This window comes from Pseudorasbora parva, chromosome 1 (assembly GCF_024679245.1).
Source record: "Pseudorasbora parva isolate DD20220531a chromosome 1, ASM2467924v1, whole genome shotgun sequence".
NCBI classification, from domain to species: domain Eukaryota; kingdom Metazoa; phylum Chordata; class Actinopteri; order Cypriniformes; family Gobionidae; genus Pseudorasbora; species Pseudorasbora parva.
In genome coordinates, this window is record NC_090172.1 from 70,915,670 (window position 1) to 70,937,661 (window position 21,992).

Genomic DNA, 21,992 nt, shown 5'->3' on the forward strand with positions numbered 1-21,992 from the left:
ATATATATATATATATATCCTAAAACATACAGTGGAACAATAAATGTGTAATAATTTAACACTGTATACTGTTGCAGAAATAGCAAAATATCTTCATCACTAAACAATAAGTGTATTTAAAAAACAACCCCGATGAGGCCAGTGCTAAGTGGGAGCTATTGGCCATCCAGATGAGCTGAGAGCTGTCTGAGGGGCTCTGTACGTTACCTGCAGCTATTATACAACAAAACAAGCATCATTTCCTCTTCATATGGGACATCTGATTACCACAGCAATTGCTTACATCTGTTAATATTTAATAAGCTATCACTACAACTGATCTCTAACTTTACAGTTTCAGTAAACAGACATTAACAGGTCAAATTGAGCAAACCTCTGCTTAGCCCCATGACGAACTGTGGGCAAAGGCTGATGACGTAACACCAGGTGGGCCCGCCCTCACGTGACTATGATTGGCCGATTGATAAGCCTAAATCTGATTGGCTAAAGAATACGACTGCTCCGGGTGGGAGGAGAGCGCTGCCAGGGGAGTCTCAAAATACACACACACACACACACACACACACACACATCCAAGGCGATTCACACGCGAATGATGATTTGCACATTTACATTCAGGGACAAATTCGTAAATTTGAAACATTCAAAAGTTTTTATGCACTGTTGTAAATCTACGAATTGTGTTTTGCATTTGTGAAATGTTTTTTATGAATATATAATTTTATTTTTCGCATGTGAATAGTTTTTTGTGCATGTAAATTTGATTTCATGCATGTGAAATTGTCTACACATGTGTGCATTGTGTTTTTTGCGTGAATTATTAATGAGTCTTTTCTGCTTCCATAAAACAACCAGAGGGAGAGAGAAGAGTGCACGTGAGAGAGAGAAAGTGTGTGTGTGTGTGTAAGAACGCAGTATGTTTGCAGCCACTGAGCTAATAATACTCATAGATTGAGCGTATGTGACAGGGATGGAAATTAACTAATTAATTAATTTTTGTCCACCGGCCACTGGATTTCAAAATCTACCAGCCACTCCATGTTTTTAACCGACAATGTGTAACTGCACGTGAAAATTAATACTACAAGCTCTACAATACTTAAAGGGGGGGTGAAATGCTGTTTCATGCATACTGATCTTTTTACACTGTTAAAGACTTGGAATCCCATACTAAACATAGACAAAGTTTCAAAAGTTAAGGTGGACGTTTGATGGGAGTATTTCTTTGTCAAAAATACTACTTCCGGTTAGTCATAAGTTTCGGCAAGTTTTTTGCGATCATGCGTCCCCTTTGACGTTAATGGGGGCGGAATTTCCTTGTATGGGCCTTACGGACAATTCTACCGGAAGAGCGTGAGAGAGAGAGAGAGGGAGAGAGAGAGAGAGAGAGAGAGAGAGAGAGAGAGAGAGAGAGAGAGAGGGAGAGAGAGAGAGAGAGAGGGAGGGAGGGAGAGAGCGAAAGCAACAGGCTACGCCCATCAAAGCGCTGGCTTGTAGGATGCGCTGAACAGGTGATGTGCACATAACAATGTCACCAAAAAAGTGCGTTTTTGGTTGCCAGACCAAGACAGTCCTGCACAGATTCCCCAAAAACCCCGCGGTAAGGCAACAGTGGATGTAATTTGCTTTTCCGGATCAGCAACTGAGTTGCGCGAATGTTTATATCTGTTCGCTGCATTTCGGTGCCGACTGTTTCATAAACAAGGCCCAGCTCGACGCCGGATTTTCCCGATCGCCTAATGCTGAAGGATGGAGCAGTCCCAACGTTAGAACCGCAGGCGGTGAGTGAGACTGCTTCAAATGTCTGTGTTTTTGCCAATGCTCATCAAGTAGCCCAAACATGATCACGTATAGTTAATTGATCAATGGAGCATGCGATGTGTAGTGCGTGTACATTTGTTTAGCTGGCCACTATATGTGTAACTTTATGTTTGTGTATTGTAAAAGCACTCCAAACAACAATACACAAAGAGTGGGGAAATATGTTGAACTAAATAAGCGCGCTTCTTCATTTAAATGCGCTACTATTCCGTGTCTTTCTATGTAAACACTAACTTAACCTGCCGTGCAAAACCAGTCCGCTTACTGTCTACACAAACCACGCGTAAACACACACACACACACACGTGCACAACTGCACTTCCCACATGTACACCTTCAAAGACAAAAATACGACGATATAATTCAAGTATAAATATGTAAATAACACAAGCCGCTCAGCATATTATATAGTTAGTGTATAACTTGTACCACATAGAGACGTCCTGCTCTAGTCGTTTTTGCTGCTGCTCCTGTTCAACTGCAGCCTCTGGGTCTGATTCCGGATCATAGATGTATGGCTGTATCTGATTAAAAGCCATATTTTTATTTTGAATAAAGTTTTTTTCCCGCTGTTAGGGATGACACAGCTTTACGACGCACTCGACTCAACACAATAGCAGCAGCGAGCACACGTCATTATTTAGCTCCGCTCACACGATACGCCCCCACCCGCTCGGCTTTTTTCGGAAAGACTCGGAACAGCGCATCTTTCTTATATAATTATAAAAAAAATAAAGACTTTTCGGAGATATGCAGGATGCAATGCTACTCTATAGGTACTCAAGATTGACATGACACTGACTGAAACTGAGTGTTTCACCCCCCCTTTAAGCTGTTTATTTAATCTCAAATCTCAATGAAATACTGAAATTTTTTCACTCTTATACACACACAAACCATGAACTGATATACATTTCATTAAATGAGTAGGGCTCTATGTTCTTTTTTTTTTTACCTGGATGTAGCATTTGGATAATTCGTGATCTTTTATGGCTTCCAGTTTTAGGTTTTTAGTACCAACAATGAAACTATTAGTTTTGGCATCTCCTGAAGCGTGTTGACGACACACCGAGCAGAACATTGTCAGTAGGGATGCACAGAAATAAAAATTATTGGCTGAAACCGAAGCACTAAAAGAAATTATGCCAATTATCCATTGCATTTATGGCTAATGCTGTGACTGTGTAACTTTACTAAAAATCAAGGCATTGCAATTGCATTAATTAATATTAAAGTTTCAAATAATAAATCAATTAAAAATTATGCAAATATTTATTTAGCACATTGCAACAACCCACAGTATAAAATAAAATTAAAATGTTTAACTCGACCTCACTCATGTGTACATTAAATAATAATATACAGGTCTACTAGCCTACAGAAATGTAATAAAGTAATCAAATGTAAAATAACTGCATATTTAACTGTTTAAATGAAAGATTATTCCTTATTAAACTTACAAAAGCTATTCAATCAAGAGCAGTGAGTGATGTCCTTATCGTTTGTTTGACATTAAACAGACGGCAGTAAAAGCTACTGCCCCTTTAAGAGCTAATAGAGGGATATGCGTCATCTTTCACGACTGTATAAAGTTCACTTAAGGCATATTCAGACGATGTCTGCTAGAATTCTCATCAAGATGAACATGTTGGCATACTTTTTGTGTGAGTTTGTCCGTTTAAGCGCAAGACTTGAAAAAGAACTCAATATTTGCGCGCTGTGAGACGGGTGCGCGCTTCCGGATGACAGTAACGGATCTTCTCTCAGCGCGCGCGTTATTATTCGCGTCTTCTGGCACTACATCCGCATAATGACGGCGAAAACGACTGGTCATATTCGGACATACGGCCGCACTCGCATGCATTGAACAAAGTTTACAAAGAAGGGGAAACAGTATGCTATTTTTATTTACCCGCCACGGTGGCCGGTAGGTGAAGCGAGTTTACCCGCCACAACTCAAAATCACCCGCATTTGGCTGGTGGCGGGTGCTAATTTCCATCCCTGGTATGTGACGTGCTTGTGCATGATTTGGCAATAGGGGACAGTCATGTGCTGGTTAAAATCGGGCCGACTCCCCGAACTTTTTAAACATGTTTAAAAATGATCGTAAGGTCGGGGGGTGCTCTTAACGTGCTCGGCTCGTCTCGTATTTCCTCTCACACGGCGCGATCCGCTACCATACGAGCATCTACGATGTCAATGCGATTTCTCGCGAGAAAAAAAAATCGTCTGCGAGTGCGTACAACAGCAAAAATCGCACCGTGTACGTCCGCCTTTAGTCTGAGTTTGCATCTCTTAGGAAGTGGTATGCCCAAAAACAAGTTCATTTGGGGCTAAACCCAGTACTCTCCTGAGTCACTTCTCTCGCTGTCAACACAAGCCAAGGTAAGCCCTCCTCCCAGTCTTGATCCAGTTCCGTACAATAAGAACGTAATAAGGACTTCAATGACTGATGAAAGCGTTCTAAAGCACCCTGACTCTATGGATGATATGCAGTAGATATTAATATTTAGCTGACGCAAAACCTCAAAAATGCCAGAAGTGAAGTTAGTACCCTGATCCGATTGTATAATTTTAGGAATTCCAAAAACTGACATGAACTGAGACAATGCTTTAATTACAGACTTTGTCATGATTGATCGTACACTACCTAGTGTGCACTACCTAGTGTACTTCACCTAGTGTTCACTATGTGCTGGGATTTAGCTTACTCTGGTGACGTGAGAAAACTAGCAGATGGTTGGTTTAGCCTGTTTGTCTGCTTCCTGACCTGGGCCCCAGTGAGTCACGGTTTAGTGTACTTCACCAACTAGTGTGCAACACCGAGTGTACTACATTATCTAGTGTGCAACACCTGGTGTACTACATTATCTAGTGTGCAACACCTAGTGTATTTCACCTAGTGTGCACAACCTAGTGTACTTGCCCTAGTGTATTTGTGCACTACCTAGTGTACTTCACCTAGTGTGCACTACCTAGTGTACTTCACCTAGTATATTTCACCTAGTGTACTTCACCTAGTCTACTTCATCTAGTGTACTTCACCCAGTGTGCACCACCTAGTGTACTTCACCTAGTGTGCACCACCTAGTGTACTTCATGTAGTGTGCACTACTTAGTGTACTTCATGTAGTGTGCACTACCTAGTGTACTTGCCCTAGTGTATTTGTGCACTACCTAGTGTACTTCACCTAGTGTGCACTACCTAGTGTACTTCACCTAGTATATTTCACCTAGTGTACTTCACCTAGTCTACTTCATCTAGTGTACTTAACCCAGTGTGCACCACCTAGTGTACTTCACCTAGTGTGCACCACCTAGTGTACTTCATGTAGTGTGCACTACCTAGTGTACTTCATGTAGTGTGCACTACCTAGTGTACTTCATGTAGTGAGCACTACCTAGTGTACTTCATGTAGTGTGCACTACCTAGTGTGCACTACCTAGTCTACTTCACCTAGTGTACACTACTTAGTGTACTTCACCTAGTGTGCACTACCTAGTGTTCTTCATGTAGTGTGCACCACCTAGTCTACTACACCTAGTGTACTTCACCTAGTGTGCAACACGTAGTGTACTTCACCTAGTGTGCAAAACCGAGTGTACTACATTATCTAGTGTGCAACACCTGGTGTACTTCACCTAGTGTACTTCACCTAGTGTGCACTACCTAGTCTACTTCATGTAGTGTGCACTACCTAGTGTACTTCACCTAGTGTACTTCTTGTAGTGTGCACCACCTAGTGTGCACTAACTAGTGTAATTCACCTAGTTTACTCTCCCTAGTTTGCACTACCTAGTGTACTTCATGTAGTGTGCACTACCTAGTGTACACTACCTAGTGTGCACTACCTAGTGTACGCTACCTAGTGTACGCTACCTAGTGCGCACTACCTAGTATGCACCACCTAGTGTACTTCATCTAGTGTACACTACCTAGTCTACTTCGCCTAGTGTACACTACCTAGTGTGCACTACCTAGTGTACTTCACCTAGTGTACATTACTTAGTGTGCATTACCTAGTGTACTTCACCTAGTCTACTTCACCTAGTCTACTTCGCCTAGTGTACACTAGGTAGTGTACACTACCTAGTGTACACTACCTAGTGCACACTACCTAGTATACCCTACCTAGTGTACACTACCTAGTGTACACTACCTAGTGTGCTTCACCTAGTGTACACTACCTAGTGTACTCTACCTAGTGCACACTACCTAGTGTGCACTACTTAGTGTACTTCACCTAGTGTGCATTACCTAGTGTACTTCACCTAGTGTACCTGGGGGGGGGGGGCAACAACAGCCCCAAAGGTTACAACTCATCTCCACTACAAATAGGAAAAAGAGACGACAATTTGCACGAGCTCACCAAAATTGGACAGTTGAAGACTGGAGAAATGTTGCCTGGTCTGATGAGTCTCGATTTCTGTTGAGACATTCAGATGGTAGAGTCAGAATTTGGCGTAAACAGAATGAGAACATGGATCCATCATGCCTTGTTACCACTGTGCAGGCTGGTGGTGGTGGTGTAATGGTGTGGGGAATGTTTTCCTGGCACACTTTAGGCCCCTTAGTGCCAATTGGGCATCGTTTAAATGCCACGGCCTACCTGAGCATTGTTTCTGACCATGTCCATCCCTTTATGACCAATAAAACCTTCCAGCAGGATAATGCACCACCTCACAAAGATTGAATAATTTCAAATTGGTTTCTTGAACATGACAATGAGTTCACTATCATAAATAGTCATAAAATCATTTTCTATCAAAAATACTAGAAAAGGCCGTGTCTTCACAATTATGTTCCTTCTTAGAAAGAAATGGTATATGTGAGGATTTCCAGTCAGGATTTAGACCGTATCATAGTACTGAGACTGCTCTAATTAGAGTTACAAATGATTTACTCTCATCATCTGATCGTGGTTGTATCTCTCTATTAGTGTTACTCGATCTTAGCGCTGCATTCGATACTATCGATCACAATATTCTTCTGAATAGAATCGAAAATTATGTTGGCATTAGTGGAACTGCTTTGGCATGGTTTAAATCGTACTTATCTGACCGTTATCAGTTTGTAGCAGTAAATGAAGAGATGTCACACCAATCACAAGTTCAGTATGGAGTACCGCAAGGCTCAGTGTTAGGACCGTTGCTTTTCACCCTGTATATGCTACCACTGGGAGATATCATTAGGAAACATGGCGTTAGTTTTCATTGTTATGCTGACGATACTCAGCTCTATATTTCCTCACGCCCTGATGAAACCTACCAATTCACAAGATTAACAGAATGCATAGCTGATATAAAAAATTGGATGAATAGTAATTTCCTGCAACTTAATTCAGATAAAACTGAATTTTTAATTATTGGACAGAAAAGCTCCACAAGTAGTAACCGAGAATACTGTCTAACACTTGATGAGTGCTCTGTCAAGCCCTCGTCGTCAGTGAGGAACCTGGGTGTGCTCTTTGATACCAATCATTCATTTGAAAGCCACGTTTCTAGCATCTGTAAAACCGCATTTTATCATCTTAAAAATATATCTAAATTACGGCACATGCTTTCAATGCAAAATGCTGAACAGTTAGTCGATGCGTTCATGAGCTCAAGGCTAGATTATTGTAATGCTCTACTGGGTGGTTGCCCTGCTCGCTTAATAAACAAACTCCAGCTAGTCCAAAATGCAGCAGCTCGAGTTCTTACTAGAACCAGGAAGTATGATCATATTAGTCCAGTTCTGTCAACATTGCACTGGCTCCCTATTAAACATCGCAGACATTTTAAAATCTTGCTTATTACTTACAAAGCACTAAATCGTTTAGCTCCCCGGTACTTAAGCGAGCTCTTAACGCATTATACTCCATCACGTCTATTGCGGTCTCAAAACTCTGTCCAGTTGATCATACCTAGAATATCTAAATCAACTGCAGGCGGTCGATCATTTTCCTATTTAGCTCCTAAACTCTGGAATAGTCTTCCTAGCATTGTTCGGGAAGCAGACACACTCTGTCAGCTTAAATCTAGACTAAAAACACATCTCTTTACTATGGCATACACACAGAACATTATTAACTCTCATTATTCAGATCAACTGACTGATTGTTAGGCTGCATTAACTAGGTCAGCCGGAACCGGGAACACTTCCCATAACACCTGATGTACTCGTTACATCATAAAAAGAGTGGCATCTACACTAATGTTGTCTCTCTGTTTATTCCGAGGTTTATCCCGGATCTGGGCCCTGTCCGGATCGGATGGTGGACCTGCCTGGACATGACCAGCTCATCCTGGAGTGTCTGCTGAGCCGTGTCAAATGGTGTCTCCTCCGAATTTGCCTCACTGGCACGACATGCTCAAAGCCCGTCTTCGGCGCAGTAATTCCGATCTTTCATGTATTCATACTCTTGTGTAATCGACGCACCATCCCATCATTTATTTCCAAATAAATCTGTCTCTTCCGTTATACCCTGAAATTTTGAATATTCCAATCTAATATGATTTCTGACCTGTAAGGTTGCCAGAATAATAATCTTACACGGTGTGTTAATAGGCCAGAGGAGAACTGAGTCTGGTTTCTCCCAAGGTTTATTTTTCTCCATCATGCCCTGATGGAGTTTTGGTTCCTTGCCACTGTCGCCTTTGGCTTGGCTTGCTCAGTTGGGGACACTAAAAATATGATTAAAGTTATTCAACTTATTATACAAATAAAATTTATGAATTAGGTCTTATTTAATTCTATAAACTTAAATACTGATCTGCCAACATTGTTGCTATATGATAAATTAAACTAAGCTAATAACATTACTGTTTTCTCCAGTACGGCTGTACAGCCAAATCTAATTTTGTCGCAATATTACCCTGTTTGACACTGTGAAGCTGCTTTGACACAATCGTGATTGTAAAAGCGCTATATAAATAAAGTTGATTGATTGATTGATTGATTCACTGTACTAAAATCGCCCCCACTGTCACCAGATCTCAACCCAAGTAGTGAAGGGGAAGAGTAATGTTTATTTTCTCTGCCTTAGGATTGCAAGTGTCCTGAGAGAGGTGAGGGAGTGGGGAACTTGGCCATGGTGTGTCCTCATGGATGAGGTGTTAGGACAGGCATTCTAACAAACCTGTCCTCATTGCCTCCATTTTACAGTCAATCACTGCATCCATTGCCGTGTTAAATTAACATGATGTCCATATTTGGTGCTTTGAATATCACGGTTATCGCCAATGCCGGTATATCGCCACACCTCGAGTAGCTTTTAATGCTGCTCAGATACTGATCGCTATCCTGAACCCTTTTTAATAACCAACACCGGCAGTTCCACGGCTCTGTATCTGATGTGGAATATGCTGACATTTCTGAAGATAAAACTGACAGGGTTTTTCTTGATGAGCTCATCTGCATTTTCTCCCTGGAGTATTATAAGGCCTGTGACATCACACCCATATAAGTGTTTGCTTCTGTCTTCATGTCTTCATCTCTTGTATTCCTCTCTCAGACTCGTCTTAGACGGACCAAAAAATGTAACAAATACAAAAATTACACTTTTTTTGTTAATCCCAATTTTTTTGGTCCGGCTTGTAGTTTTAATTATTGTTGATTATATTTACGCTTTTTGTCTTTTATTAGCCAATGTTCTTTGTCCCCATTGACTTGCCAAAGCTGCATTATATATATACCAATATATATATCTGACTCTGACTTTTGTATAATTTTATAATTTAATTCTGCCTTTGTGTGTTTTGGTTTTGTTTCCTGTTCGTTTCATGTCTTTTATTTTGAAGTTGATCTCCGTCATGTTTCCTATTCGTTTCTTGTCTTTTATTTTGAAGTTGATCTCAGTCATGTTTCCTGTTCATTTCATGTCTTTTATTTTGAAGTTGATCTCAGTCATGTTTCCTGTTCATTTCATGTCTTTTATTTTGAAGTTGATCTCAGTCATGTTTCCTGTTCGTTTCATGTCTTTTATTTTGAAGTTGATCTCCGTCATGTTTCCTATTCGTTTCTTGTCTTTTATTTTGAAGTTGATCTCCGTCATGTTTCCTATTCGTTTCTTGTCTTTTATTTTGAAGTTGATCTCCGTCTTGTTTCCTATTCGTTTCTTGTCTTTTATTTTGAAGTTGATCTCAGTCATGTTTCCTGTTCATTTCATGTCTTTTATTTTGAAGTTGATCTCAGTCATGTTTCCTGTTCGTTTCATGTCTTTTATTTTGAAGTTGATCTCCGTCATGTTTCCTGTTTGTTTCATGTCTTTTATTTTGAAGTTGATCTCCGTCATGTTTTCTGTTCGTTTCATGTCTTTTATTTTGAAGTTGATCTCAGTCATGTTTCCTGTTCGTTTCATGTCTTTTATTTTGAAGTTGATCTCAGTCATGTTTCCTGTTCGTTTCTTGTCTTTTATTTTGAAGTTGATCTCCGTCATGTTTCCTATTCGTTTCTTGTCTTTTATTTTGAAGTTGATCTCCATCATGTTTCCTATTCGTTTCTTGTCTTTTATTTTGAAGTTGATCTCAGTCATGTTTCCTGTTCGTTTCTTGTCTTTTATTTTGAAGTTGATCTCCGTCATGTTTCCTATTCGTTTCTTGTCTTTTATTTTGAAGTTGATCTCAGTCATGTTTCCTGTTCATTTCATGTCTTTTATTTTGAAGTTGATCTCCGTCATGTTTCCTATTCGTTTCTTGTCTTTTATTTTGAAGTTGATCTCAGTCATGTTTTCTGTTCGTTTCTTGTCTTTTATTTTGAAGTTGATCTCCGTCATGTTTCCTATTCGTTTCTTGTCTTTTATTTTGAAGTTGATCTCCGTCATGTTTCCTATTCGTTTCTTGTCTTTTATTTTGAAGTTGATCTCAGTCATGTTTCCTGTTCGTTTCTTGTCTTTTATTTTGAAGTTGATCTCCGTCATGTTTCCTATTCGTTTCTTGTCTTTTATTTTGAAGTTGATCTCAGTCATGTTTCCTGTTCATTTCATGTCTTTTATTTTGAAGTTGATCTCCGTCATGTTTCCTGTTCGTTTCTTGTCTTTTATTTTGAAGTTGATCTCAGTCATGTTTTCTGTTCGTTTCTTGTCTTTTATTTTGAAGTTGATCTCCGTCTTGTTTCCTATTCGTTTCTTGTCTTTTATTTTGAAGTTGATCTCAGTCATGTTTCCTGTTCATTTCATGTCTTTTATTTTGAAGTTGATCTCAGTCATGTTTCCTGGTTTGTCATGTGGTTCCCATGCCGTCATGAGATTGTGTCATGTGCTTCCCTATCTCTTGTGTTCTCTGTTCTCATTGGTTCATTGTTTTGTTCATTGTTCACAGGTGTGTCTGGTTTAGTCATTAGTCCTTGTGTATTTAAGCCCTCTTTAAGCCCTACTTTAGTGTTGTTAGATGCTCTGCTCTTGTTAGATGTGACCTGCTCTTGGTGAGTGTCTGTTCATGTTTCAACTCAAGTTCTCGTTCTCGTTCTCGTTCTCGTTCTCGTTCTCGTTCTCGTTCTCGTTCTCGTTCTCTTCATATTTAAAATTAGACTGCCCTTGGGTTCAGCAACTCTCCTCCAGTGGATATCCGTTACACTTTGTGCATTTGTTTGCCTGAGATTTATTTAGCTTGTGTGTTTGGAATGACGTGAGGGAGAGGAATTAATGACGGAGTTAGTTCCATAAAAGGTAAATTGTAAGCTATTTTGGCAACTTGTGTAAAATCTTCCCATGCAGCTTTAAAACATATCTCTGACTGCAGTGATTAATGTGTCTTAACACCGTCCCTATGAAAGGGTTGCTCTGTGTTTGTCTTCACCTCCGGTATCCAGTTAAGACTTGTTTGATTTTGTTGTTTTTGTATTTTCTGCATTTCTTTTTGTTTCTTTTTCATTTCTAGCACTTTTTGTCTGGCAATATTTTTTTCCATATTCAATAAATTTTTTACACTTTGTAATTTAATGTCATTTTATTTATGCTCCTTTCATTTATTAGAAAATATGGTATTTCAAAAAAAGTTTTTATGACTTGTCTTTATTGACTTTACTATTTTAAAGCCCATTCCTGTGTTTACTGGTAACCCTTTGCTTTAAAGTATGAACTTACTGATCTCTGCTGTATTTTGTGATATATATATATATGAATAATTTCTGTCCTTATTCTGTAGTTTTTTTATGCACGTTTCTTTCTCTCTGACTGGCTTTTGTATGTATTTTTTAATGCCTTTTGTATTGTGTACTACTTTTATTTTTATTCCTTCATTTTCTATGGCTTTTTGTGCATTTGTATGTATGTCTGTTTTCCTTGGTGTGTTTTAATATTTATAAATATAAAAGAAATGCAGAACATGCATTTAATTCCTCGCTTAAAATGTCCATCTATCTAGGGTTAGTCCAGTCTCATCACTCTACCCCTGGCCCTCAAACTAACCCATTCCCCTCTGCATTACATCTGTGAAGTTTAAATGTCTTAATGGCTGGCCTTCTAGCTGTGCCACTAAAACACTGAAGATGATTCTTGAACGTAGACCTGTCTGTTCCTCAATCTACCAAACTCACACCTCTTTATCACACCTGATGTTATTTGACTGGGTCAGTTATTCTCAGAATGAATGAATGCCATGACACTGGCGTTCAGAACCGTATCTCCACCTCAGCACACTTGTTCCAGCGTAACTGTTGAGAGGGAGTCTGCACAAACACGCCAATGTTCCTTTTCATACAGCTTTAAAAACATATCTTTGACTGCATAAGTTATTTGTCTTAACACCGCCCGTATAAAAGGGTCGGTGTTGCTCTTTGTGTTTGTCCTCACCTCTGGTATCCAATTAAGACTTGGTTGATTTTGTTGTTGTATTTTCTTACAATATTCTTCTTATTTGTATTTTCTTATTTTATAGTAGTTTTTTTTAGTCTGCCAATATATATTTTTCCCATTTAAGACTTTTTTTTTAAACCCCATTTGTAATTTGATTGAATGTCCTTTACTTATGCTCCGTGCATTTGAGCAAATACGCTATTTTAAAAAAATATATTTTTATTTTCTTGATGCTGTCTCCATTGACTCCATTGACTAACCCTTTTTGCCCATTTGTATTTGTACCTGATGTTTTACTTGGTCTGTTTTAATATTTATAAATGTAAAATAAACAAAGAAATGCAGAAAATTAATTCCTCTTTTAAAATGGCCAGTTGTGTTATTTGGGAACTTTTATTTGCTTTGACCTTCTGGAAATGTGAAGAACTTTAGTTGTCTACCGATTTAACTCGTATGTGCAACTTGTTTCTTTACTTGTTGAGCAATGTTCGCCACCAGCTTTATGGTGGAAAGTTTGGCCATCCTTCAAAGCAGCAGAACCGGGTGCAGTCATTCATCTGCTGCTGCATATCCAACGCCACTTCAGCTCCAATATATAGGGGTATCCCGCACTCGGGGAGAATTGGGGAGCAGAGATGTGTTTATCAATGTGTGTACTAAAGCTTTAGGGATGGTTGCATGGTTCTTCTCAAAATGGTTTCAAAGTGGGTAAATTTACATTTGTAATAAGGCTCTTTTCTATACATTTATGCAACTATTATCTACTTGTGTTTATGCGCCTGTGGCCCTTTTTGTATTTATGCCTTGTGTCCTCTTGTATGCACCATTACATTTTTAAAGCTTGTCATGATTTTTGCCTTGCTTTTTTCATTGCAACTTTTTTTTTTTAATGGTTTGTTTCATTTATTTATACTCTTGTGCCCTTAGTCTTTATGCATATTGTATATTTTGCAATTTAGGCTTTTTATTATGCCTTTTATACTCATTTGATTTATGAACACTTTATGATGGCTGTCTTTTCATGGTCCTTTCTATTGGAGTTTCCCTTTTTACTCTTGAGTTTCTTATTGCTACTTTTTGTATTTACATTGTCTCTTCTTATATTTTGTACATTTTAATAGCCTAATGACTTTACCAGTAAATATACTTATGGTGTTCCAACAAACAACGGCTTTCTGGCTTTTTACCATAAGATACCATTTACACAACAGCAGCAAAATACTGGTAACGCTTGTGATATGTCATCGGACATGATCTTTAAACGCCGCACCATTGTCTTCCTTCATTATGCCCCTCACTCACAGCTTTACAAATTAAAAAGGTAACTGTAAACAGTGCGGCATAATTTCCATAACTTATGATTGGTCCAAAGCAGAATTCTTCAATTATCATGTTCTGACTTTATACATGAAAATACCCTTAATCTTCGTTCCATGTTCACAAAGAGCACATACCAGCAATTTACTAGTAATGTTACAACTTCTAAAACTGTTAAATAGTCAGAGCCAGTTTACCTGTATTTTTGAAAAGGTCCTGTTCACACATGATCTGTTTCCAGTAATTTACCATTAAAGGTTGTCTGTGTTAAAGGGGCTAATGTTCTAGGTGTTTTTTGTTTGTTGCCCTTTATGTTTCTGCAGGTTTATGATGGTTGGACATGGTTGTGGTTGATCTTTATGATGGTTCAGCCAATGTACAAATGTTTTCTGCCTTCCAGCTGTGCTTTCTTGTGTTTGAGACTTTATCTGTTTTAGTTAGTGAGGATATGCTTTATCTTCTTCTTTCTGCTGTTCCCTTCAGGCGTTGCCATAGCGAATCATCTGCCTCTATCTAGTCCTATCCTCTTCTCTCAGACTGACTACCTTCATGCTTTTTCCAATATATTCACTCTCACTCCTCTGAACATGTCCAAACCATCTCAGCCTGGCATCTCTAACTTTGTCTCTGATGTACTCAGTCCTGATCCTATCCATCCTCGTCACACCCAAAGAGAACCTCAGCATCTTCAGCTCTGCTACCTCTAGCTCTTCCTCCTGTCTTTTCCTCAGTGCAACTCTCCAAACCATACGACATCGCTGGTCTCATTACTGTCCTGTACACCTTTCCTTTCATTCTTGCTGGGACTCTTTTTTTCACAACAGACCTGACACTTTTCTCCACCCATTCCAACCTGCCTGCACAGGCTTCTTCACCTCTTTTCCACACTCCCCATTGCTCTGGACTGTTGACCCTAAGTACTTAAAAGCATGTACCTTCTTTACCTCTTCTCCCTGACCTCACTGTGCCACTTGGTTCTCTCTCATTCACACACACATGTATTCTGTCTTGCTGCGACTAACCTTCTTTCCTTTTCTCGCCAATGCAAACCTCCACCTCTCTAGACTTTCCTCCACCTACTCCCAGCTCTCACTACAGATCACAATGTCATCCGCAAACATCATAGTCCATGCAGATTCCTGTCTGCCCTCTCCTGTCAGCCTGTCCAAAACCACCGCAAACAAGAAGGGGCTCAGAGCCGATCCTTGATGCAGTCCCACCTTTACCGTGAAGTCCTCTGTCTCACCTATGGCACACCTTACCCCCGTCCTACTGCTCTCATACATATCCTGCACCACTCTATCATACTTCTCCGCCACTCCAGACCTCCTCCTGCAATACCACAGCTCCTCTTTTGGCACTCTGTCATATGCTTTCTCTAAATCTACAAAGACACAATGGAGCTCTTTCTGACCCTCTGTACTTCTCCATTAACATTCTCAAAGCAAATAATGCATCTGTCGTGCTCTTTCTTGGCATGAAACCATACTGCTTGTCACAAATGTCGACTTCTCCCCTGAACCTTGCTCACTTCATTCTCTTTATAGCTCTCCTAATTTCACCCTTGCTAATACTTTCTATTTCCTGGTCAACAATATTTGCCTTTACAACTCTTTTCTCTGTCATTTTCCTCATTCATCAGTTCCTCAAAGTACTCCTTCCATCTTTCCCTCACCCTCCTGTCACCTGGCAACACATTTTCATCTCAATCTTTAATCACTCTAACCTGCTGCACATCCTTTCCATCTCTATCCCTCTGCCTCGCCAACCAATACACATCCCTCTCACCTTCTTTACTATCTAACTTTGCATACGTGTCCTCATGCACTTTCTGTTTGGCCTTTGCCACATCTATCTTAACCTCACGCTGCATCACCCTATATTCCTGTCTACTTTCCTCCATCCTGTCACTTTCCCACTTCTTCCTAGCCAGCCTCTTCCTCTGGATACTCTCATGGACTTCCTCATTCCACCACCAAGTCTCTGTCTTCTTTCCTCCTTCCAGATGACACACCTGGCACCTTTCTACCCGTCTCCCTGATCACTGTGGCTGTAGAGGTCCAGTCCTCTGGAATCCCTTCTTGACCACCTAAAGCTTGTCTAAACCTAAACTCCTCCCTGAAAACCACACAGCACTCTTCCTTTTCCTAACCCTTACCCACACCACCATCCTATGCTGTCTAGCTACACTCTCACCTACCACTAGATTACAGCGTCTACATAAAATATAGTCCACTTGTGTGCTTCTGCCACCACTCTTATATGTCACCCTGTGTTCCTGCCTCTTATGTGTCCACCACAGCCATCTCTATACTTTTAGCAAAGTCTACCAACCTCTGTCCTTCTGGATTCCTTTCCTGAAGACCAAACCTGCCCATCACTTCCTCGTCCCCACTATTCCCTTCCCCAACATGTCTATTCAAATCTGCCCCTATCACTACCCTCTTATCTCTGGGAACAGTCTGCATCACTTCCTCCAACTCGCTCCAGAATCTGTCTCTCATCTTGCTTACAACTTACTTGTGTAGCCACCATGCATAACAACATTCAGCATCGCACCTTCAATAGCCAGCTTCAGCCTCATTCTACCTATCTGACACTCTCTTTACCTCCAGACTCCACACTCCAACTCCATGTTTCTGCCTGTCCACACCATTATAAAACAGTTTAAACGCTGCACCAATGCTTTTAGCCTTGCTCCCTTTCCACCTGGTCTCCTGGACACACAGAATGTCAACTTTCCTCCTCTGCATCATATCTACCAGTTCTCTGCCTTATCCTGCCATTGTACCAACATTCAATGTCCCTACTTTCAGTCCTAAACACCTGCCTTTCCTCTTCTCTCTCTCTCTCTGCCCACTGACACACCTTCCTCCTCTAACATACTCTCCTTCTCTCCTTCTTTGACTATCAGTAGCCCAATTTCCACCAGTGTCCTGTAGGTCAACAGCACTGTTGGAGGTTGTTGTTAACCTCGACCCAACCGATCGGGTTTGGAAGTCATATTCGTGATTCGCATAATGAATTTGGCAAACAGACTAAACCTAAACTTATGTCCCTTTCAAATTTTCTATGTATCCTTTGTACATTTCCTTTTATACTCCTTGCATTTATAACTGTTCTGCCCACCTCTTAATCTCCTGCATTACCACTGGTTTATGCCCAGCTTTAGGTCATCAGTGGTTTCTGCCCTCACCCACTCCCTTTGCCAAAGACAGCCAGTCCTTCATAGGCATGTGATTTTGCCTATGTCATAGCAGCTCTACCTCTGGCTTCTTGCTTCCTGTACTCTGGCTCCAATGCAGTTGTTTCTTCCCCATGTCTACCAACCAAGTCTTCACTGCAATTTTGTTTTTATGCTGTTGATTTATGCATGTGTAATTGTATCTAAGCATTTGTTCTGAAAATTAAATAAAAATATACATTTGTAAATGTTGTTTTTTAAATTTTTTTTGTTGCAGGCGGTGGGTAGGAGGGGTAGGAGGGGTAGGAGGGGTAGGAGGGGTAGGAGGGGTAGGAGGGGTAGGAGGGGTAGGAGGGGTAGGAGGGGTAGGAGGGGTAGGAGGGGTAGGAGGGGTAGGAGGGGTAGGAGGGGTAGGAGGGGTAGGAGGGGTAGGAGGGGTAGGAGGGGTAGGAGGGGTAGGAGGGGTAGGAGGGGTAGGAGGGGTAGGAGGGGTAGGAGGGGTAGGAGGGGTAGGAGGGGTAGGAGGGGTAGGAGGGGTAGGAGGGGTAGGAGGGGTAGGAGGGGTAGGAGGGGTAGGAGGGGTAGGAGGGTTAGGGTTAGGGTTAGGGTTAGGGTTAGGGTTAGGTTAGGGTTAGGGTTAGGGTTAGGGTTAGGGTTAGGGTTAGGGTTAGGGTTAGGGTTAGGGTTAGGGTTAGGGTTAGGGTTAGGGTTAGGGTTAGGGTTAGGGTTAGGGTTAGGGTTAGGGTTAGGGTTAGGGTTAGGGTTAGGGTTAGGGTTAGGGTTAGGGTTAGGGTTAGGGTTAGGGTTAGGGTTAGGGTTAGGGTTAGGGTTAGGGTTAGGGTTAGGGTTAGGGTTAGGGTTAGGGTTAGGGTTAGGGTTAGGGTTAGGGTTAGGGTTAGGGTTAGGGTTAGGGTTAGGGTTAGGGTTAGGGTTAGGGTTAGGGTTAGGGTTAGGGTTAGGGTTAGGGTTAGGGTTAGGGTTAGGGTTAGGGTTAGGGTTAGGGTTAGGGTTAGGGTTAGGGTTAGGGTTAGGGTTAGGGTTAGGGTTAGGGTTAGGGTTAGGGTTAGGGTTAGGGTTAGGGTTAGGGTTAGGGTTAGGGTTAGGGTTAGGGTTAGGGTTAGGGTTAGGGTTAGGGTTAGGGTTAGGGTTAGGGTTAGGGTTAGGGTTAGGGTTAGGGTTAGGGTTAGGGTTAGGGTTAGGGTTAGGGTTAGGGTTAGGGTTAGGGTTAGGGTTAGGGTTAGGGTTAGGGTTAGGGTTAGGGTTAGGGTTAGGGTTAGGGTTAGGGTTAGGGTTAGGGTTAGGGTTAGGGTTAGGGTTAGGGTTAGGGTTAGGGTTAGGGTTAGGGTTAGGGTTAGGGTTAGGGTTAGGGTTAGGGTTAGGGTTAGGGTTAGGGTTAGGGTTAGGGTTAGGGTTAGGGTTAGGGTTAGGGTTAGGGTTAGGGTTAGGGTTAGGGTTAGGGTTAGGGTTAGGGTTAGGGTTAGGGTTAGGGTTAGGGTTAGGGTTAGGGTTAGGGTTAGGGTTAGGGTTAGGGTTAGGGTTAGGGTTAGGGTTAGGGTTAGGGTTAGGGTTAGGGTTAGGGTTAGGGTTAGGGTTAGGGTTAGGGTTAGGGTTAGGGTTAGGGTTAGGGTTAGGGTTAGGGTTAGGGTTAGGGTTAGGGTTAGGGTTAGGGTTAGGGTTAGGGTTAGGGTTAGGGTTAGGGTTAGGGTTAGGGTTAGGGTTAGGGTTAGGGTTAGGGTTAGGGTTAGGGTTAGGGTTAGGGTTAGGGTTAGGGTTAGGGTTAGGGTTAGGGTTAGGGTTAGGGTTAGGGTTAGGGTTAGGGTTAGGGTTAGGGTTAGGGTTAGGGTTAGGGTTAGGGTTAGGGTTAGGGTTAGGGTTAGGGTTAGGGTTAGGGTTAGGGTTAGGGTTAGGGTTAGGGTTAGGGTTAGGGTTAGGGTTAGGGTTAGGGTTAGGGTTAGGGTTAGGGTTAGGGTTAGGGTTAGGGTTAGGGTTAGGGTTAGGGTTAGGGTTAGGGTTAGGGTTAGGGTTAGGGTTAGGGTTAGGGTTAGGGTTAGGGTTAGGGTTAGGGTTAGGGTTAGGGTTAGGGTTAGGGTTAGGGTTAGGGTTAGGGTTAGGGTTAGGGTTAGGGTTAGGGTTAGGGTTAGGGTTAGGGTTAGGGTTAGGGTTAGGGTTAGGGTTAGGGTTAGGGTTAGGGTTAGGGTTAGGGTTAGGGTTAGGGTTAGGGTTAGGGTTAGGGTTAGGGTTAGGGTTAGGGTTAGGGTTAGGGTTAGGGTTAGGGTTAGGGTTAGGGTTAGGGTTAGGGTTAGGGTTAGGGTTAGGGTTAGGGTTAGGGTTAGGGTTAGGGTTAGGGTTAGGGTTAGGGTTAGGGTTAGGGTTAGGGTTAGGGTTAGGGTTAGGGTTAGGGTTAGGGTTAGGGTTAGGGTTAGGGTTAGGGTTAGGGTTAGGGTTAGGGTTAGGGTTAGGGTTAGGGTTAGGGTTAGGGTTAGGGTTAGGGTTAGGGTTAGGGTTAGGGTTAGGGTTAGGGTTAGGGTTAGGGTTAGGGTTAGGGTTAGGGTTAGGGTTAGGGTTAGGGTTAGGGTTAGGGTTAGGGTTAGGGTTAGGGTTAGGGTTAGGGTTAGGGTTAGGGTTAGGGTTAGGGTTAGGGTTAGGGTTAGGGTTAGGGTTAGGGTTAGGGTTAGGGTTAGGGTTAGGGTTAGGGTTAGGGTTAGGGTTAGGGTTAGGGTTAGGGTTAGGGTTAGGGTTAGGGTTAGGGTTAGGGTTAGGGTTAGGGTTAGGGTTAGGGTTAGGGTTAGGGTTAGGGTTAGGGTTAGGGTTAGGGTTAGGGTTAGGGTTAGGGTTAGGGTTAGGGTTAGGGTTAGGGTTAGGGTTAGGGTTAGGGTTAGGGTTAGGGTTAGGGTTAGGGTTAGGGTTAGGGTTAGGGTTAGGGTTAGGGTTAGGGTTAGGGTTAGGGTTAGGGTTAGGGTTAGGGTTAGGGTTAGGGTTAGGGTTAGGGTTAGGGTTAGGGTTAGGGTTAGGGTTAGGGTTAGGGTTAGGGTTAGGGTTAGGGTTAGGGTTAGGGTTAGGGTTAGGGTTAGGGTTAGGGTTAGGGTTAGGGTTAGGGTTAGGGTTAGGGTTAGGGTTAGGGTTAGGGTTAGGGTTAGGGTTAGGGTTAGGGTTAGGGTTAGGGTTAGGGTTAGGGTTAGGGTTAGGGTTAGGGTTAGGGTTAGGGTTAGGGTTAGGGTTAGGGTTAGGGTTAGGGTTAGGGTTAGGGTTAGGGTTAGGGTTAGGGTTAGGGTTAGGGTTAGGGTTAGGGTTAGGGTTAGGGTTAGGGTTAGGGTTAGGGTTAGGGTTAGGGTTAGGGTTAGGGTTAGGGTTAGGGTTAGGGTTAGGGTTAGGGTTAGGGTTAGGGTTAGGGTTAGGGTTAGGGTTAGGGTTAGGGTTAGGGTTAGGGTTAGGGTTAGGGTTAGGGTTAGGGTTAGGGTTAGGGTTAGGGTTAGGGTTAGGGTTAGGGTTAGGGTTAGGGTTAGGGTTAGGGTTAGGGTTAGGGTTAGGGTTAGGGTTAGGGTTAGGGTTAGGGTTAGGGTTAGGGTTAGGGTTAGGGTTAGGGTTAGGGTTAGGGTTAGGGTTAGGGTTAGGGTTAGGGTTAGGGTTAGGGTTAGGGTTAGGGTTAGGGTTAGGGTTAGGGTTAGGGTTAGGGTTAGGGTTAGGGTTAGGGTTAGGGTTAGGGTTAGGGTTAGGGTTAGGGTTAGGGTTAGGGTTAGGGTTAGGGTTAGGGTTAGGGTTAGGGTTAGGGTTAGGGTTAGGGTTAGGGTTAGGGTTAGGGTTAGGGTTAGGGTTAGGGTTAGGGTTAGGGTTAGGGTTAGGGTTAGGGTTAGGGTTAGGGTTAGGGTTAGGGTTAGGGTTAGGGTTAGGGTTAGGGTTAGGGTTAGGGTTAGGGTTAGGGTTAGGGTTAGGGTTAGGGTTAGGGTTAGGGTTAGGGTTAGGGTTAGGGTTAGGGTTAGGGTTAGGGTTAGGGTTAGGGTTAGGGTTAGGGTTAGGGTTAGGGTTAGGGTTAGGGTTAGGGTTAGGGTTAGGGTTAGGGTTAGGGTTAGGGTTAGGGTTAGGGTTAGGGTTAGGGTTAGGGTTAGGGTTAGGGTTAGGGTTAGGGTTAGGGTTAGGGTTAGGGTTAGGGTTAGGGTTAGGGTTAGGGTTAGGGTTAGGGTTAGGGTTAGGGTTAGGGTTAGGGTTAGGGTTAGGGTTAGGGTTAGGGTTAGGGTTAGGGTTAGGGTTAGGGTTAGGGTTAGGGTTAGGGTTAGGGTTAGGGTTAGGGTTAGGGTTAGGGTTAGGGTTAGGGTTAGGGTTAGGGTTAGGGTTAGGGTTAGGGTTAGGGTTAGGGTTAGGGTTAGGGTTAGGGTTAGGGTTAGGGTTAGGGTTAGGGTTAGGGTTAGGGTTAGGGTTAGGGTTAGGGTTAGGGTTAGGGTTAGGGTTAGGGTTAGGGTTAGGGTTAGGGTTAGGGTTAGGGTTAGGGTTAGGGTTAGGGTTAGGGTTAGGGTTAGGGTTAGGGTTAGGGTTAGGGTTAGGGTTAGGGTTAGGGTTAGGGTTAGGGTTAGGGTTAGGGTTAGGGTTAGGGTTAGGGTTAGGGTTAGGGTTAGGGTTAGGGTTAGGGTTAGGGTTAGGGTTAGGGTTAGGGTTAGGGTTAGGGTTAGGGTTAGGGTTAGGGTTAGGGTTAGGGTTAGGGTTAGGGTTAGGGTTAGGGTTAGGGTTAGGGTTAGGGTTAGGGTTAGGGTTAGGGTTAGGGTTAGGGTTAGGGTTAGGGTTAGGGTTAGGGTTAGGGTTAGGGTTAGGGTTAGGGTTAGGGTTAGGGTTAGGGTTAGGGTTAGGGTTAGGGTTAGGGTTAGGGTTAGGGTTAGGGTTAGGGTTAGGGTTAGGGTTAGGGTTA